This window comes from Haematobia irritans, chromosome 4, assembly GCF_050003625.1.
Source record: "Haematobia irritans isolate KBUSLIRL chromosome 4, ASM5000362v1, whole genome shotgun sequence".
Classification (NCBI taxonomy): domain Eukaryota; kingdom Metazoa; phylum Arthropoda; class Insecta; order Diptera; family Muscidae; genus Haematobia; species Haematobia irritans.
The window spans coordinates 69702094-69722145 of NC_134400.1; positions in this window are offsets into that span (position 1 = coordinate 69702094).

Genomic DNA, 20052 nt, shown 5'->3' on the forward strand with positions numbered 1-20052 from the left:
TTTTAGGTTTTGGGAGGATTATTCAATTTTCTTGGGGGTGGTCATGAATTAAAGTCCTTTTCGCACTAGGGCGCTTAGTTTAGGAGATATGGGCAAAATAAGTTTGTCATATCAAAATTTAAATTGTTTTTAGGTTTTGGGTGGATTTGTCAATTTTTTGGGTGTGGTCACGAATTAAAGTCCTTTTCGCCCTAGGACGTATATTTAAGGAGATATGGGCAAAATAACTTTTTCATATAAAAATTGCAATTTTTTTAGGTTTTGAGCGGATTATTAATTTTTTTTGGGGTGTTACGAATTAAAGTCCTTTTCGCTCTAGGACGCGTATAAGTTTTTCAGATAAAAATTTAAATTTTTTAGGTTTTGGGAGGATTATTCAATTTTTTTGGGGGTTGTCATGAATTAAAGTCCTTTTCACGCTAGGGCGCTTAGTTTAGGAGATATGGGCAAAATAAGTTTTTCATATCAAAATTTAATTTTTTTAGGTTTTGGGTGGATTTGTCAATTTTTTGGGGGTGGTCACGAATTAAAGTCCTTTTCGCCCTAGGACGTATATTTAAGGAGATATGGGCAAAATAACTTGTTCATATAAAATTGCAATTTTTTTAGGTTTTGAGTGGATTATTAAATTTTTTGGTGTGTTACGAATTAAAGTCCTTTTCGCTCTAGGAGGCGTATATACGAAGATATGGGCAAAATAAGTTTTCAGATAAAAATTTCAATTTTTTTAGGTTTTGGGAGGATTATTCAATTTTTTTTTTGGGTGGTCATGAATTAAAGTCCTTTTCGCGCTAGGGCGCTTAGTTTAGGAGATATGTGCAAAATAAGTTTTTCATATCAAAATTTAAATTGTTTTTAGGTTTTGGGTGGATTTGTCAATTTTTTGGGTGTGGTCACGAATTAAAGTCCTTTTCGCCCTAGGACGTATATTTAAGGAGATATGGGCAAAATAACTTTTTCATATAAAAATTGCAATTTTTTTAGGTTTTGAGCGGATTATTAAATTTTTTGGGGTGTTACGAATTAAAGTCCTTTTCGCTCTAGGACGAGTATATACGAAGATATGGGCAAAATAAGTTTTTCAGATAAAAATTTCAATTTTTTTAGGTTTTGGGAGGATTATTCAATTTTCTTGGGGGTGGTCATGAATTAAAGTCCTTTTCGCGCTAGGGCGCTTAGTTTAGGAGATATGGGAAAAATAAGTTTTTCATATCAAAATTTAAATTTTTTAGATTTTGGGTGGATTTTTCAATTTTTTGGGGGTGGTCACGAATTAAAGTCCATTTCGCACTAGGACGCATATTTAAGGAGATATGGGCAAAATAACTTTTTCATATAAAAATTGCATTTTTTTTGGTTTTGAGTGGATTATTAAATTTTTTGGGGTGTTACGAATTAAAGTTCTTTTCGCTCTAGGACGCGTATAAGTTTTTCAGATAAAAATTTCAATTTTTTTAGGTTTTGGGAGGATTATTCAATTTTTTTTTTGGGTGGTCATGAATTAAAGTCCTTTTCGCGCTAGGGCGCTTAGTTTAGGAGATATGTGCAAAATAAGTTTTTCATATCAAAATTTAAATTGTTTTTAGGTTTTGGGTGGATTTGTCAATTTTTTGGGGGTGGTCACGCCCTAGGACGTATATTTAAGGAGATATGGGCAAAATAACTTTTTCATATAAAAATTGCAATTTTTTTAGGTCTTGAGCGGATTATTAAATTTTTTGGGGTGTTACGAATTAAAGTCCTTTTCGCTCTAGGACGCGTATATACGAAGATATGGGCAAAATAAGATTTTCAGATAAAAATTTCAATTTTTTTAGGTTTTGGGAGGATTATTAAATTTTTTTGGGGGTGGTCATGAATTAAAGTCCTTTTCGCACTGGGGCGCTTAGTTTAGGAGATATGGGCAAAATAAGTTTTTCATATCAAAATTTAAATTTTTTTAGGTTTTGGGTGGATTTGTCAATTTTTTGGGGGTGGTCACGAATTAAAGTCCTTTTCGCCCTAGGACGTATATTTAAGGAGATATGGGCAAAATAACTTTTTCATATAAAAATTGCAATTTTGTTAGGTTTTGAGCGGATTATTAAATTTTTTGGGGTGTTACGAATTAAAGTCCTTTTCGCTCTAGGACGCGTATATACGAAGATATGGGCAAAATAAGTTTTTCAGATAAAAATTTCAATTTTTTTAGGTTTTGGGAGGATTATTCAATTTTCTTGGGGGTGGTCATGAATTAAAGTCCTTTTCGCGCTAGGGCGCTTAGTTTAGGAGATATGTGCAAAATAAGTTTTTCATATCAAAATTTAAATTCTTTTTAGGTTTTGGGTGGATTTGTCAATTTTTTGGGTGTGGTCACGAATTAAAGTCCTTTTCGCCCTAGGACGTATATTTAAGGAGATATGGGCAAAATAACTTTTTCATATAAAAATTGCAATTTTTTTAGGTTTTGAGCGGATTATTAAATTTTTTGGGGTGTTACGAATTAAAGTCCTTTTCGCTCTAGGACGCGTATATACGAAGATATGGGCAAAATAAGTTTTTCAGATAAAAATTTCAATTTTTTTAGGTTTTGGGAGGATTATTCAATTTTCTTGGGGGTGGTCATGAATTAAAGTCCTTTTCGCGCTAGGGCGCTTAGTTTAGGAGATATGGGAAAAATAAGTTTTTCATATCAAAATTTAAATTTTTTAGATTTTGGGTGGATTTTTCAATTTTTTGGGGGTGGTCACGAATTAAAGTCCATTTCGCCCTAGGACGCATATTTAAGGAGATATGGGCAAAATACCTTTTTCATATAAAAATTGCATTTTTTTTAGGTTTTGAGTGGATTATTAAATTTTTTGGGGTGTTACGAATTAAAGTCCTTTTCGCTCTAGGACGCGTATATACGAAGATATGGGCAAAATAAGTTTTTCAGATAAAAATTTCAATTTTTTTAGGTTTTGGGAGGATTATTCAATTTTTTTGGGGGTGGTCATGAATTAAAGTCCTTTTCACGCTAGGGCGCTTAGTTTAGGAGATATGGGCAAAATAAGTTTTTCATATCAAAATTTAATTTTTTTAGGTTTTGGGTGGATTTGTCAATTTTTTGGGGGTGGTCACGAATTAAAGTCCATTTCGCCCTAGGACGCATATTTAAGGAGATATGGGCAAAATAACTTTTTCATATAAAAATTGCAATTTTTTTAGGTTTTGAGTGGATTATTAAATTTTTTTGGGGTGTTACGAATTAAAGTCCTTTTCGCTCTAGGACGCGTATATACGAAGATATGGGCAAAATAAGATTTTCAGATAAAAATTTCAATTTTTTTTAGGTTTTGGGAGGATTATTTTTTTGGGGGTGGTCATGAATTAAAGTCCTTTTCGCGCTAGGGCGCTTAGTTTAGGAGATATGGGCAAAATAAGTTTTTCATATCAAAATTTAAATTTTTTTAGGTTTTGGGTGGATTTGTCAATTTTTTGGGGGTGTTCACGAATTAAAGTCCTTTTCGCCCTAGGACGTATATTTAAGGAGATATGGGCAAAATAACTTTTTCATATAAAAATTGCAATTTTTTTAGGTTTTGAGTGGATTATTAAATTTTTTGGTGTGTTACGAATTAAAGTCCTTTTCGCTCTAGGAGGCGTATATACGAAGATATGGGCAAAATAAGTTTTCAGATAAAAATTTCAATTTTTTTAGGTTTTGGGAGGATTATTCAATTTTTTTTTGGGTGGTCATGAATTAAAGTCCTTTTCGCGCTAGGGCGCTTTGTTTAGGAGATATGTGCAAAATAAGTTTTTCATATCAAAATTTAAATTGTTTTTAGGTTTTGGGTGGATTTGTCAATTTTTTGGGTGTGGTCACGAATTAAAGTCATTTTCGCCCTAGGACGTATATTTAAGGAGATATGGGCAAAATAACTTTTTCATATAAAAATTGCAATTTTTTAGGTTTTGAGCGGATTATTAAATTTTTTGGGGTGTTACGAATTAAAGTCCTTTGCGCTCTAGGACGCGTATATGCGAAGATATGGGCAAAATAAGTTTTTCAGATAAAAATTTCAATTTTTTTAGGTTTTGGGAGGATTATTCAATTTTCTTGGGGGTGGTCATGAATTAAAGTCCTTTTCGCGCTAGGGCGCTTAGTTTAGGAGATATGGGAAAAATAAGTTTTTCATATCAAAATTTAAATTTTTTAGATTTTGGGTGGATTTTTCAATTTTTTGGGGGTGGTCACGAATTAAAGTCCTTTTCGCCCTAGGACGCATATTTAAGGAGATATGGGCAAAATAACTTTTTCATATAAAAATTGCATTTTTTTTAGGTTTTGAGTGGATTATTAAATTTTTTGGGGTGTTACGAATTAAAGTTCTTTTCGCTCTAGGACGCGGATAAGTTTTTCAGATAAAAATTTCAATTTTTTTAGGTTTTGGGAGGATTATTCAATTTTTTTTTTGGGTGGTCATGAATTAAAGTCCTTTTTGCGCTAGGGCGCTTAGTTTAGGAGATATGTGCAAAATAAGTTTTTCATATCAAAATTTAAATTGTTTTTAGGTTTTGGGTGGATTTGTCAATTTTTTGGGGGTGGTCACGCCCTAGGACGTATATTTAAGGAGATATGGGCAAAATAACTTTTTCATATAAAAATTGCAATTTTTTTAGGTCTTGAGCGGATTATTAAATTTTTTGGGGTGTTACGAATTAAAGTCCTTTTCGCTCTAGGACGCGTATATACGAAGATATGGGCAAAATAAGATTTTCAGATAAAAATTTCAATTTTTTTAGGTTTTGGGAGGATTATTAAATTTTTTTGGGGGTGGTCATGAATTAAAGTCCTTTTCGCACTAGTGCGCTTAGTTTAGGAGATATGGGCAAAATAAGTTTTTCATATCAAAATTTAAATTTTTTTAGGTTTTGGGTGGATTTGTCAATTTTTTGGGGGTGGTCACGAATTAAAGTCCTTTTCGCCCTAGGACGTATATTTAAGGAGATATGGGCAAAATAACTTTTTCATATAAAAATTGCAATTTTGTTAGGTTTTGAGCGGATTATTAAATTTTTTGGGGTGTTACGAATTAAAGTCCTTTTCGCTCTAGGACGCGTATATACGAAGATATGGGCAAAATAAGTTTTTCAGATAAAAATTTCAATTTTTTTAGGTTTTGGGAGGATTATTCAATTTTCTTGGGGGTGGTCATGAATTAAAGTCCTTTTCGCGCTAGGGCGCTTAGTTTAGGAGATATGTGCAAAATAAGTTTTTCATATCAAAATTTAAATTGTTTTTAGGTTTTGGGTGGATTTGTCAATTTTTTGGGTGTGGTCACGAATTAAAGTCCTTTTCGCCCTAGGACGTATATTTAAGGAGATATGGGCAAAATAACTTTTTCATATAAAAATTGCAATTTTTTTAGGTTTTGAGCGGATTATTAAATTTTTTGGGGTGTTACGAATTAAAGTCCTTTTCGCTCTAGGACGCGTATATACGAAGATATGGGCAAAATAAGTTTTTCAGATAAAAATTTCAATTTTTTTAGGTTTTGGGAGGATTATTCAATTTTCTTGGGGGTGGTCATGAATTAAAGTCCTTTTCGCGCTAGGGCGCTTAGTTTAGGAGATATGGGAAAAATAAGTTTTTCATATCAAAATTTAAATTTTTTAGATTTTGGGTGGATTTTGCAATTTTTGGGGGTAGTCACGAATTAAAGTCCATTTCGCCCTAGGACGCATATTTAAGGAGATATGGGCAAAATACCTTTTTCATATAAAAATTGCATTTTTTTAGGTTTTGAGTGGATTATTAAATTTTTTGGGGTGTTACGAATTAAAGTTCTTTTCGCTCTAGGACGCGTATAAGTTTTTCAGATAAAAATTTCAATTTTTTTAGGTTTTGGGAGGATTATTCAATTTTTTTTTGGGTGGTCATGAATTAAAGTCCTTTTCGCGCTAGGGCGCTTAGTTTAGGAGATATGTGCAAAATAAGTTTTTCATATCAAAATTTAAATTGTTTTTAGGTTTTGGGTGGATTTGTCAATTTTTTGGGGGTGGTCACGCCCTAGGACGTATATTTAAGGAGATATGGGCAAAATAACTTTTTCATATAAAAATTGCAATTTTTTTAGGTCTTGAGCGGATTATTAAATTTTTTGGGGTGTTACGAATTAAAGTTCTTTTCGCTCTAGGACGCGTATATACGAAGATATGGGCAAAATAAGATTTTCAGATAAAAATTTCAATTTTTTTAGGTTTTGGGAGGATTATTAAATTTTTTTGGGGGTGGTCATGAATTAAAGTCCTTTTCGCACTAGGGCGCTTAGTTTAGGAGATATGGGCAAAATAAGTTTTTCATATCAAAATTTAAATTTTTTTAGGTTTTGGGTGGATTTGTCAATTTTTTGGGGGTGGTCACGAATTAAAGTCCTTTTCGCCCTAGGACGTATATTTAAGGAGATATGGCCAAAATAACTTTTTCATATAAAAATTGCAATTTTTTTAGGTTTTGAGTGGATTATTAAATTTTTTGGGGTGTTACGAATTAAAGTCCTTTTCGCTCTAGGACGCGTATATACGAAGATATGGGCAAAATAAGTTTTTCAGATAAAAATTTCAATTTTTTTAGGTTTTGGGAGGATTATTCAATTTTTTTGGGGGTGGCCATGAATTAAAGTCGTTTTCGCGCTAGGGCGCTTAGTTTAGGAGATATGGGAAAAATAAGTTTTTCATATCAAAATTTAAATTTTTTAGATTTTGGGTGGATTTGTCAATTTTTTGGGGGTGGTCACGAATTAAAGTCCATTTCGCCCTAGGACGCATATTTAAGGAGATATGGGCAAAATAACTTTTTCATATAAAAATTGCATTTTTTTAGGTTTTGAGCGGATTATTAATTTTTTTGGGGTGTTACGAATTAAAGTCCTTTTCGCTCTAGGACGCGTATATACGAAGATATGGGCAAAATAAGTTTTTCAGATAAAAATTTCAATTTTTTTAGGTTTTGGGAGGATTATTCAATTTTTTTGGGGGTGGTCATGAATTAAAGTCCTTTTCGCGCTAGGGCGCTTAGTTTAGGAGATATGGGAAAAATAAGATTTTCATATCAAAATTTAAATTTTTTAGATTTTGGGTGGATTTTTCAATTTTTTGGGTGTGGTCACGAATTAAAGTCCATTTCGCCCTAGGACGCATATTTAAGGAGATTTGGGCAAAATAACTTTTTCATATAAAAATTGCATTTTTTTTAGGTTTTGAGTGGATTATTAAATTTTTTTGGGGTGTTACGAATTAAAGTCCTTTTCGCTCTAGGACGCTCTAGGACGCGTATAAGTTTTTCAGATAAAAATTTCAATTTTTTTAGGTTTTGGGAGGATAATTCAATTTTTTTGGGGGTGGTCATGAATTAAAGTCCTTTTCGCGCTAGGGCGCTTAGTTTAGGAGATATGGCAAAATAAGTTTTTCATATCAAAATTTAAATTTTTTTTAGGTTTTGGGTGGATTTGTGATTTTTTTTGGGTGTGGTCACGAATTAAAGTCCTTTTCGCCCTAGGACGTATATTTAAGGAGATATGGGCAAAATAACTTTTTCATATAAAAATTGCAATTTTTTTAGGTCTTGAGCGGATTATTAAATTTTTTGGGGTGTTACGAATTAAAGTCCTTTTCGCTCTAGGACGCGTATATACGAAGATATGGGCAAAATAAGTTTTTCATATAAAAATTTCAATTTTTTTAGGTTTTGGGAGGATTATTCAATTTTTTTGGGGGTGGTCATGAATTAAAGTCGTTTTCGCGCTAAGGCGCTTAGTTTAGGAGATATGGGAAAAATAAGTTTTTCATATCAAAATTTAAATTTTTAGATTTTGGGTGGATTTGTCAATTTTTTGGGGGTGGTCACGAATTAAAGTCCATTTCGCCCTAGGACGCATATTTAAGGAGATATGGGCAAAATAACTTTTTCATATAAACATTGCATTTTTTTTAGGTTTTGAGCGGATTATTAAATTTTTTGGGGTGTTACGAATTAAAGTCCTTTTCGCTCTAGGACGCGTATATACGAAGATATGGGCAAAATAAGTTTTTCAGATAAAAATTTCAATTTTTTTAGGTTTTGGGCGGATTATTCATTTTTTTTGGGGGTGGTCATGAATTAAAGTCCTTTTCGCGCTAGGGCGCTTAGTTTAGGAGATATGGGCAAAATAAGTTTTTCATATCAAAATTTAAATTGTTTTTGGGTTTTGGGTGGATTTGTCAATATTTTGCGTGTGGTCACGAATTAAAGTCCTTTTCGCCCTAGGACGTATATTTAAGGAGATATGGGCAAAACAACTTTTTCATATAAAAATTGCAATTTTTTTAGGTTTTGAGCGGATTATTAAATTTTTTGGGGTGATACGAATTAAAGACCTTTTCGCTCTAGGACGCGTATATACGAAGATATGGGCAAAATAAGTTTTTCAGATAAAATTTTCAATTTTTTTAAGTTTTGGGAGGATTATTCAATTTTTTTGGGGGTGTTCATGAATTAAATCCTTTTCGCGCTAGGGCGCTTAGTTTAGGAGATATGGGCAAAATAAGTTTTTCATATCAAAATTTAATTTTTTTTTAGGTTTTGGGTGGATTTGTCAATTTTTTTGGGGTGGTCACGAATTAAAGTCCTTTTCGCTCTAGGACGCGTATATACGAAGATATGGGCAAAATAAGTTTTTCAGATAAAAACTTCAATTTTTTTAGGTTTTGGGAGGATTTGCCAATTTTTTGGGGGTGGTCACGAATTAAACTCCTTTTCGCGCTAGGGCGCTTAGTTTAGGAGATATGGGCAAAATAAGTTTTTCATATCAAAATTTAAATTTTTTTAGGTTTTGGGTGGATTTGTCAATTTTTTGGGGGTGGTCACGAATTAAAGTCCTTTTCGCGCTAGGGCGCTTAGTTTAGGAGATATGGGCAAAATAAGTTTTTCATATCAAAATTTAATTTTTTTTAGGTTTTGGGTGGATTTGCCAATTTTTTGGGGGTGGTCACGCCCTAGGACGTATATTTAAGGAGATATGGGCAAAATAACTTTTTCATATAAAAATTTCAATTTTTTTAGGTTTTGGGAGGATTATTCAATTTTTTTGGGGGTGGTCATGAATTAAAGTCCTTTTCGCGCTAGGGCGCTTAGTTTAGGAGATATGGGCAAAATAAGTTTTTCATATCAAAATTTAAATTTTTTTAGGATTTGGGTGGATTTGTCAATTTTTTGGGGGTGGTCACGAATTGAATTCCATTTCGCCCTAGGACGCATATTTAAGGAGATATGGGCAAAATAACTTTTTCATATAAACATTGCATTTTTTTAGGTTTTGAGCGGATTATTAAATTTTTTGGGGTGTTACGAATTAAAGTCCTTTTCGCTCTAGGACGCGTATATACGAAGATATGGGCAAAATAAGTTTTTCAGATAAAAATTTCAATTTTTTTAGGTTTTGGGCGGATTATTCATTTTTTTTGGGGGTGGTCATGAATTAAAGTCCTTTTCGCGCTAGGGCGCTTAGTTTAGGAGATATGGGCAAAATAAGTTTTTCATATCAAAATTTAAATTGTTTTTGGGTTTTGGGTGGATTTGTCAATATTTTGCGTGTGGTCACGAATTAAAGTCCTTTTCGCCCTAGGACGTATATTTAAGGAGATATGGGCAAAATAACTTTTTCATATAAAAATTGCAATTTTTTTAGGTTTTGAGCGGATTATTAAATTTTTTGGGGTGTTACGAATTAAAGACCTTTTCGCTCTAGGACGCGTATATACGAAGATATGGGCAAAATAAGTTTTTCAGATAAAATTTTCAATTTTTTTAGGTTTTGGGAGGATTATTAAATTTTTTTGGGGGTGGTCATGAATTAAATCCTTTTCGCGCTAGGGCGCTTAGTTTAGGAGATATGGGCAAAATAAGTTTTTCATATCAAAATTTAATTTTTTTTTAGGTTTTGGGTGGATTTGTCAATTTTTTTGGGGTGGTCACCAATTAAAGTCCTTTTCGCTCTAGGACGCGTATATACGAAGATATGGGCAAAATAAGTTTTTCAGATAAAAACTTCAATTTTTTTAGGTTTTGGGAGGATTTGTCAATTTTTTGGGGGTGGTCACGAATTAAAGTCCTTTTCGCGCTAGGGCGCTTAGTTTAGGAGATATGGGCAAAATAAGTTTTTCATATCAAAATTTAAATTTTTTTAGGTTTTGGGTGGATTTGTCAATTTTTTGGGGGTGGTCTCGAATTAAAGCCCTTTTCGCGCTAGGGCGCTTAGTTTAGGAGATATGGGCAAAATAAGTTTTTCATATCAAAATTTAATTTTTTTTAGGTTTTGGGTGGATTTGTCAATTTTTTGGGGGTGGTCACGCCCTAGGACGTATATTTAAGGAGATATGGGCAAAATAACTTTTTCATATAAAAATTTCAATTTTTTTAGGTTTTGGGAGGATTATTCAATTTTTTTGGGGGTGGTCATGAATTAAAGTCCTTTTCGCGCTAGGGCGCTTAGTTTAGGAGATATGGGCAAAATAAGTTTTTCATATCAAAATTTAAATTTTTTTAGGTTTTGGGTGGATTTGTCAATTTTTTGGGGGTGGTCACGAATTAAAGTCCTTTTCGCCCTAGGACGTATATTTAAGGAGATATGGGTAAAATAACTTTTACATATAAAAATTTCAATTTTTTTAGGTTTTGAGCGGATTATTAAATTTTTTGGGGTGTTACGAATTAAAGTCCTTTTCGCTCTAGGACGCGTATATACGAAGATATGGGCAAAATAAGTTTTTCAGATAAAAATTTCAATTTTTTTAGGTTTTGGGAGGATTATTCAATTTTTTTTTGGGTGGTCATGAATTAAAGTCCTTTTCGCGCTAGGGCGCTTAGTTTAGGAGATATGGGCAAAATAAGTTTTTCGTATCAAAATTTAAATTTTTTTTAGGTTTTGGGTGGATTTGTGAATTTTTTGGGTGTGGTCACGAATTAAAGTCCTTTTCGCCCTAGGACGTATATTTAAGGAGATATGGGCAACATAACTTTTTATATAAAAATTGCATTTTTTTAGGTTTTGAGCGGATTATTAAATTTTTTGGGGTGTTACGAATTAAAGTCCTTTTCGCTCTAGGACGCGTATATACGAAGATATGGGTAAAATAAATTTTTCAGATAAAAATTTCAATTTTTTTAGGTTTTGGGAGGATTATTCAATTTTTTTGGGGGTGGTCATGAATTAAAGTCCTTTTCGCGCTAGGGCGCTTAGTTTAGGAGATATGGGAAAAATAAGTTTTTCATATCAAAATTTAAATTTTTTAGATTTTGGGTGGATTTGTCAATTTTTTGGGGGTGGTCACGAATTAAAGTTCATTTCGCCCTAGGACGCATATTTAAGGAGATATGGGCAAAATAACTTTTTCATATAAAAATTGCATTTTTTTTTTAGATTTTGAGCGGATTATTAAATTTTTTGGGGTGTTACGAATTAAAGTCCTTTTCGCTCTAGGACGCGTATATACGATGATATGGGCAAAATAAGATTTTCAGATAAAAATTTCAATTTTTTTAGGTTTTGGGAGGATTATTCAATTTTTTTGGGGCAAAATAACTTTTTCATAAAAAATTGCAATTTTTTTTAGGTTTGAGCGGATTATTAAATGTTTTGGGGTGTTACGAATTAAAGTCCTTTTCGCGCTAGGGTGCTTAGTTTAGGAGATATGGGCAAAATAAGTTTTTCATATCAAAATTTAAATTTTTTTTAGGTTTTGGGTGGATTTTTCAATTTTTTGGGTGTGGTCACGAATTAAAGTCCTTTTCGCCCTAGGACGTATATTTAAGGAGATATGGGCAAAATAACTTTTTCATATAAAAATTGCAATTTTTTTAGGTTTTGAGTGGATTATTAAATTTTTTGGGGTGTTACGAATTAAAGGCCTTTTCGCTCTAGGACGCGTATATACGAAGATATGGGCAAAATAAGTTTTTTAGATAAAAATTTAAATTTTTTTAGGTTTGAGCGGATTATTAAATGTTTTGGGGTGTTACGAATTAAAGTCCTTTTCGCGCTAGGGTGCTTAGTTTAGGAGATATGGGCAAAATAAGTTTTTCATATCAAAATTTAAATTTTTTTTAGGTTTTGGGTGGATTTTTCAATTTTTTGGGTGTGGTCACGAATTAAAGTCCTTTTCGCCCTAGGACGTATATTTAAGGAGATATGGGCAAAATAACTTTTTCATATAAAAATTGCAATTTTTTTAGGTTTTGAGTGGATTATTAAATTTTTTGGGGTGTTACGAATTAAAGGCCTTTTCGCTCTAGGACGCGTATATACGAAGATATGGGCAAAATAAGTTTTTTAGATAAAAATTTAAATTTTTTTAGGTTTTGGGAGGATTATTCAATTTTTTTGGGGGTGGTCATGAATTAAAGTCCTTTTCGCGCTAGGGCGCTTAGTTTAGGAGATATGGGCAAAATAAGTTTTTCATATCAAAATTTAAATTTTTTTTAGGTTTTGGGTGGCTTTGTCAATTTTTTGGGTGTGGTCACGAATTAAAGTCCTTTTCGCCCTAGGACGTATATTTAAGGAGATATGGGCAAAATAACTTTTTCATATAAAGATTGCAATTTTTTTAGGTTTTGAGCGGATTATTAAATTTTTTGGGGTGTTACGAATTAAAGTCCTTTTCGCTCTAGGACGCGTATATACGAAGATATGGGCAAAATAAGTTTTTCAGATAAAAATTTCAGTTTTTTTAGGTTTTGGGAGGATTATTCAATTTTTTTTTTGGGGTGGTCATGAATTAAAGTCCTTTTCGCGCTAAGGCGCTTAGTTTAGGAGATATGGGCAAAATAAGTTTTTCATATCAAACTTTAAATTTTTTTTAGGTTTTGGGTGGATTTGTGAATTTTTTGGGTGTGGTCACGAATTAAAGTCCTTTTCGCCCTAGGACGTATATTTAAGGAGATATGGGCAAAATAACTTTTTATATAAAAATTGCATTTTTTTTAGGTTTTGAGCGGATTATTAAATTTTTTGGGGTGTTACGAATTAAAGTCCTTTTCGCTCTAGGACGCGTATATACGAAGATATGGGCAAAATAAGTTTTTCAGATAAAAATTTCAATTTTTTTGGTTTTGGGAGGATTATTCAATTTTTTTGGGGGTGGTCATGAATTAAAGTCCTTTTCGCGCTAGGGCGCTTAGTTTAGGAGATATGGGAAAAATAAGTTTTTCATATCAAAATTTAAATGTTTTAGATTTTGGGTGGATTTGTCAATTTTTTGGGGGTGGTCACGAATTAAAGTCCATTTCGCCCTAGGACGCATATTTAAGGAGATATGGGCAAAATAACTTTTTCATATAAAAATTGCATTTTTTTTTAGGTTTTGAGTGGATTATAAAATTTTTTTGGGGTTTTACGAATTAAAGTCCTTTTCGCTCTAGGACGCGTATATACGAAGATATGGGCAAAATAAGATTTTCAGATAAAAATTTCAATTTTTTTAGGTTTTGGGAGGATTATTCATTTTTTTGGGGCAAAATAACTTTTTCATATAAAAATTGCAATTTTTTTAGGTTTGAGCGGATTATTAATTGTTTTGGGGTGTTACGAATTAAAGTCCTTTTCGCTCTAGGACGCGTATATACGTTTTTTTAGGTTTTGGGAGGATTATTCAATTTTTTTGGGGGTGGTCATAAATTAAAGTCCTTTTCGCGCTAGGGCGCTTAGTTTAGGAGATATGGGCAAAATAAGTTTTCCATATCAAAATTTAATTTTTTTTTAGGTTTTGGGTGGATTTGTCAATTTTTTGGGTGTGGTCACGAATTAAAGTCCTTTTCGCCCTAGGACGTATATTTAAGGAGATATGGGCAAAATAACTTTTTCATATAAAAATTGCAATTTTTTTAGGTTTTGAGTGGATTATTAAATTTTTTGGGGTGTTACGAATTAAAGTCCTTTTCGCTCTAGGACGCGTATATACGAAGATATGGGCAAAATAAGTTTTTCAAATAAAAATTTCATTTTTTTTAGGTTTTGGGACGATTATTCAATTTTTTTGGGGGTGGTCATGAATTAAAGTCCTTTTCGCGCTAGGGCGCTTAGTTTAGGAGATATGGGCAAAAAAAGTTTGTCATATCAAAATTTAATTTTTTTTAGGTTTTGGGTGGATTTGTCAATTTTTTGGGGGTGGTCACGAATTAAAGTCCTTTTCGCCCTAGGACGTATATTTAAGGAGATATGGGCAAAATAACTTTTTCATATAAACATTGCATTTTTTTAGGTTTTGAGCGGATTATTGAATTTTTTGGGGTGTTACGAATTAAAGTCCTTTTCGCTCTAGGACGCGTATATACGAAGATATGGGCAAAATAAGATTTTCAGATAAAAATTTCAATTTTTTGAGGTTTTGGGAGGATTATTCAATTTTTTTGGGGGTGGTCATGAATTAAAGTCCTTTTCGCGCTAGGGCGCTTAGTTTAGGAGATATGGGCAAAAAAAGTTTTTCATATCAAAATTTAATTTTTTTAGGTTTTGGGTAGATTTGTCCATTTTTTGGAGGTGGTCACGCCCTAGGACGTATATTTAAGGAGATATGGGCAAAATAACTTTTTCATATAAAAATTGCAATTTTTTTAGGTTTTGAGCGGATTATTAAATTTTTTGGGGTGTTACGAATTAAAGTCCTTTTCGCTCTAGGACTCGTATATACGAAGATATGGGCAAAATAAGATTTTCAGATAAAAATTTCAATTTTTTGAGGTTTTGGGAGGATTATTCAATTTTTTTGGGGGTGGTCATGAATTAAAGTTTCATATAAAAATTGCAATTTTTTAGGTTTTGAGCGGATTATTAAATTTTTTGGGGTGTTACGAATTAAAGTCCTTTTCGCTCTAGGACGCGTATATACGAAGATATGGGCAAAATAAGATTTTCAGATAAAAATTTAAATTTTTTGAGGTTTTGGGAGGATTATTCAATTTTTTTGGGGGTGGTCATGAATTAAAGTCCTTTTCGCGCTAGGGCGCTTAGTTTAGGAGATATGGGCAAAAAAAGTTTTTCATATCAAAATTTAATTTTTTTAGGTTTTGGGTGGATTTGTCAATTTTTTGGAGGTGGTCACGCCCTAGGACGTATATTTAAGCAGATATGGGCAAAATAACTTTTTCATATAAAAATTGCACTTTTTTTAGGTTTTGAGCGGATTATTAAATTTTTTGGGGTGTTACGAATTAAAGTCCTTTTCGCTCTAGGACGCGTATATACGAAGATATGGGCAAATAAGATTTTCAGATAAAAATTTCAATTTTTTGAGGTTTTGGGAGGATTATTCAATTTTTTTTTGGGGTGGTCATGAATTAAAGTCCTTTTCGCGCTAGGGCGCTTAGTTTAGGAGATATGGGCAAAATAAGTTTTTCATATCAAAATTTAATTTTTTTTAGGTTTTGGGTGGATTTGTCAATTTTTTGGAGGTGGTCACGCCCTAGGACGTATATTTAAGGAGATATGGGCAAAATAACTTTTTCATATAAAAATTGCAATTTTTTTTAGGTTTTGAGCGAATTATTAAATTTTTTGGGGTGTTACGAATTAAAGTCCTTTTCGCTCTAGGACGCGTATATCGAAGATATGGGCAAAATAAGATTTTCAGATAAAAATTTCAATTTTTTGAGGTTTTGGGAGGATTATTCAATTTTTTTGGGGGTGGTCATGAATTAAAGTCCTTTTCGCGCTAGGGCGCTTAGTTTAGAAGATATGGGCAAAATAAGTTTTTCATATCAAAATTTAATTTTTTTTTAGGTTTTGGGTGGATTTGTCAACTTTTTGGGGGTGGTCACGAATTAAAGTCCATTTCGCCCTAGGACGCATATTTAAGGAGATATGGGCAAAATAAGATTTTCAGATAAAAATTTCAATTTTTTTAGGTTTTGGGAGGATTATTCAATTTTTTGTTGGGGTGGTCATGAATTAAAGTCGTTTTCGCGCTAGGGCGCTTAGTTTAGGAGATATGGGCAAAATAAGTTTTTCATATCAAAATTTAAATTTTTTTTAGGTTTTGGGTGGATTTGTGAATTTTTTGGGTGTGGTCACGAATTAAAGTCCTTTTCGCCCTAGGACGTATATTTAAGGAGATATGGGCAAAATAACTTTTTCATATAAAAATTGCAATTTTTTTAGGTTTTGAGCGGATTATTAAATTTTTTGGGGTGTTACGAATTAAAGTCCTTTTCGCTCTAGGACGCGTATATACGAAGATATGGGCAAAATAAGTTTTTCAGATAAAAATTTCAATTTTTTTAGGTTTTGGGAGGATTATTCAATTTTTTTGGGGGTGGTCATGAATTAAAGTCGTTTTCGCGCTAGGGCGCTTAGTTTAGGAGATATGGGAAAAATAAGTTTTTCATATCAAAATTTAATTTTTTTTTAGGTTTTGGGTGGATTTGTCAATTTTTTGGAGGTGGTCACGCCCTAGGACGTATATTTAAGGAGATATGGGCAAAATAACTTTTTCATATAAAAATTGCATTTTTTTTAGGTTTTGAGCGGATTATTAAATTTTTTTGGGGTGTTACGAATTAAAGTCCTTTTCGCTCTAGGACGCGTATATACGAAGATATGGGCAAAATAAGATTTTCAGATAAAAATTTCAATTTTTTGAGGTTTTGGGAGGATTATTCAATTTTTTTGGGGGTGGTCATGAATTAAAGTCCTTTTCGCGCTAGGGCGCTTAGTTTAGGAGATATGGGCAAAATAAGTTTTTCATATCAACATTTAATTTTTGTTAGGTTTTGGGTGGATTTGTCAATTTTTTGGAGGTGGTCACGCCCTAGGACGTATATTTAAGGAGATATGGGCAAAATAACTTTTTCATATAAAAATTGCAATTTTTTTTAGGTTTTGAGCGAATTATTAAATTTTTTGGGGTGTTACGAATTAAAGTCCTTTTCGCTCTAGGACGCGTATATACGAAGATATGGGCAAAATAAGATTTTCAGATAAAAATTTCAATTTTTTGAGGTTTTGGGAGGATTATTCAATTTTTTTGGGGGTGGTCATGAATTAAAGTCCTTTTCGCGCTAGGGCGCTTAGTTTAGGAGATATGGGCAAAATAAGTTTTTCATATCAAAAGTTAATTTTTTTTAGGTTTTGGGTGGATTTGTCAACTTTTTGGGGGTGGTCACGAATTAAAGTCCATTTCGCCCTGTGACGCATATTTAAGGAGATATGGGCAAAATAACTTTTTCATATAAAAATTGCAATTTTTTTAGGTTTTGAGTGGATTATTAATTTTTTTGGGGTGTTACGAATTAATGTCTTTTTCGCTCTAGGACGCGTATATACGAAGATATGGGCAAAATAAGTTTTTCAGATAAAAACTTCAATTTTTTTAGGTTTCGGGAGGATTTGTCAATTTTTTGGGGGTGGTCACCAATTAAAGTCCTTTTCGCCCTAGGACGTATATTTAAGGAGATATGGGCAAAATAACTTTTTCATATAAAAATTGCAATTTTTTTAGGTTTTGAGCGGATTATTAAATTCTTTGAGGTGTTACGAATTAAAGTCCTTTTCGCTCTAAGACGCGTATATACGAAGAGATGGGCAAAATAAGTTTTTCAGATAAAAATTTCAATTTTTTTAGGTTTTGGGAGGATTATTCAATTTTTTGGGGGTGGTCATGAATTAAAGTCGTTTTCGCGCTAGGGCGCTTAGTTTAGGAGATATGGGCAAAATAAGTTTTTCATATCAAAATTTAATTTTTTTTAGGTTTTGGGTGGATTTGTGAATTTTTTGGGTGTGGTCACGAATTAAAGTCCTTTTCGCCCTAGGACGTATATTTAAGGAGATATGGGCAAAATAACTTTTTCATATAAAAATTGCAATTTTTTTAGGTTTTGAGCGGATTATTAAATTTTTTGGGGTGTTACGAATTAAAGTCCTTTTCGCTCTAGGACGCGTATATACGAAGATATGGGCAAAATAAATTTTTCAGATAAAAATTTCAATTTTTTTAGGTTTTGGGAGGATTATTCAATTTTTTGGGGGTGGTCATGAATTAAAGTCGTTTTCGCGCTAGGGCGCTTAGTTTAGGAGATATGGGAAAAATAAGTTTTTCATATCAAAATTTAATTTTTTTTTAGGTTTTGGGTGGATTTGTCAATTTTTTGGAGGTGGTCACGCCCTAGGACGTATATTTAAGGAGATATGGGCAAAATAACTTTTTCATATAAAAATTGCATTTTTTTAGGTTTTGAGCGGATTATTAAATTTTTTTGGGGTGTTACGAATTAAAGTCCTTTTCGCTCTAGGACGCGTATATACGAAGATATGGGCAAAATAAGATTTTCAGATAAAAATTTCAATTTTTTGAGGTTTTGGGAGGATTATTCAATTTTTTTGGGGGTGGTCATGAATTAAAGTCCTTTTCGCGCTAGGGCGCTTAGTTTAGGAGATATGGGCAAAATAAGTTTTTCATATCAACATTTAATTTTTGTTAGGTTTTGGGTGGATTTGTCAATTTTTTGGAGGTGGTCACGCCCTAGGACGTATATTTAAGGAGATATGGGCAAAATAACTTTTTCATATAAAAATTGCAATTTTTTTTAGGTTTTGAGCGAATTATTAAATTTTTTGGGGTGTTACGAATTAAAGTCCTTTTCGCTCTAGGACGCGTATATACGAAGATATGGGCAAAATAAGATTTTCAGATAAAAATTTCAATTTTTTGAGGTTTTGGGAGGATTATTCAATTTTTTTGGGGGTGGTCATGAATTAAAGTCCTTTTCGCGCTAGGGCGCTTAGTTTAGGAGATATGGGCAAAATAAGTTTTTCATATCAAAAGTTAATTTTTTTTAGGTTTTGGGTGGATTTGTCAACTTTTTGGGGGTGGTCACGAATTAAAGTCCATTTCGCCCTGTGACGCATATTTAAGGAGATATGGGCAAAATAACTTTTTCATATAAAAATTGCAATTTTTTTAGGTTTTGAGTGGATTATTAAATTTTTTGGGGTGTTACGAATTAATGTCTTTTTCGCTCTAGGACGCGTATATACGAAGATATGGGCAAAATAAGTTTTTCAGATAAAAACTTCAATTTTTTTAGGTTTCGGGAGGATTTGTCAATTTTTTGGGGGTGGTCACCAATTAAAGTCCTTTTCGCCCTAGGACGTATATTTAAGGAGATATGGGCAAAATAACTTTTTCATATAAAAATTGCAATTTTTTTAGGTTTTGAGCGGATTATTAAATTTTTTGAGGTGTTACGAATTAAAGTCCTTTTCGCTCTAAGACGCGTATATACGAAGAGATGGGCAAAATAAGTTTTTCAGATAAAAATTTCAATTTTTTTTGGTTTTGGGAGGATTATTCAATTTTTTGGGGGTGGTCATGAATTAAAGTCGTTTTCGCGCTAGGGCGCTTAGTTTAGGAGATATGGGCAAAATAAGTTTTTCATATCAAAATTTAATTTTTTTTAGGTTTTGGGTGGATTTGTGAATTTTTTGGGTGTGGTCACGAATTAAAGTCCTTTTCGCCCTAGGACGTATATTTAAGGAGATATGGGCAAAATAACTTTTTCATATAAAAATTGCAATTTTTTTAGGTTTTGAGCGGATTATTAAATTTTTTGGGGTGTTACGAATTAAAGTCCTTTTCGCTCTAGGACGCGTATATACGAAGATATGGGCAAAATAAGTTTTTCAGATAAAAATTTCAATTTTTTTAGGTTTTGGGAGGATTATTCAATTTTTTGGGGGTGGTCATGAATTAAAGTCGTTTTCGCGCTAGGGCGCTTAGTTTAGGAGATATGGGAAAAATAAGTTTTTCATATCAAAATTTAAATTTTTTAGATTTTGGGTGGATTTGTCAATTTTTTGGGGGTGGTCACGAATTAAAGTCCTTTTCGCCCTAGGACGTATATTTAAGGAGATATGGGCAAAATAACTTTTTCATATAAAAATTGCATTTTTTTAGGTTTTGAGGGGATTATTAAATTTTTGGGGTGTTACGAATTAAAGTCCTTTTCGCTCTAGGACGCGTATATACGAAGATATGGGCAAAACAAGTTTTTCAGATAAAAAT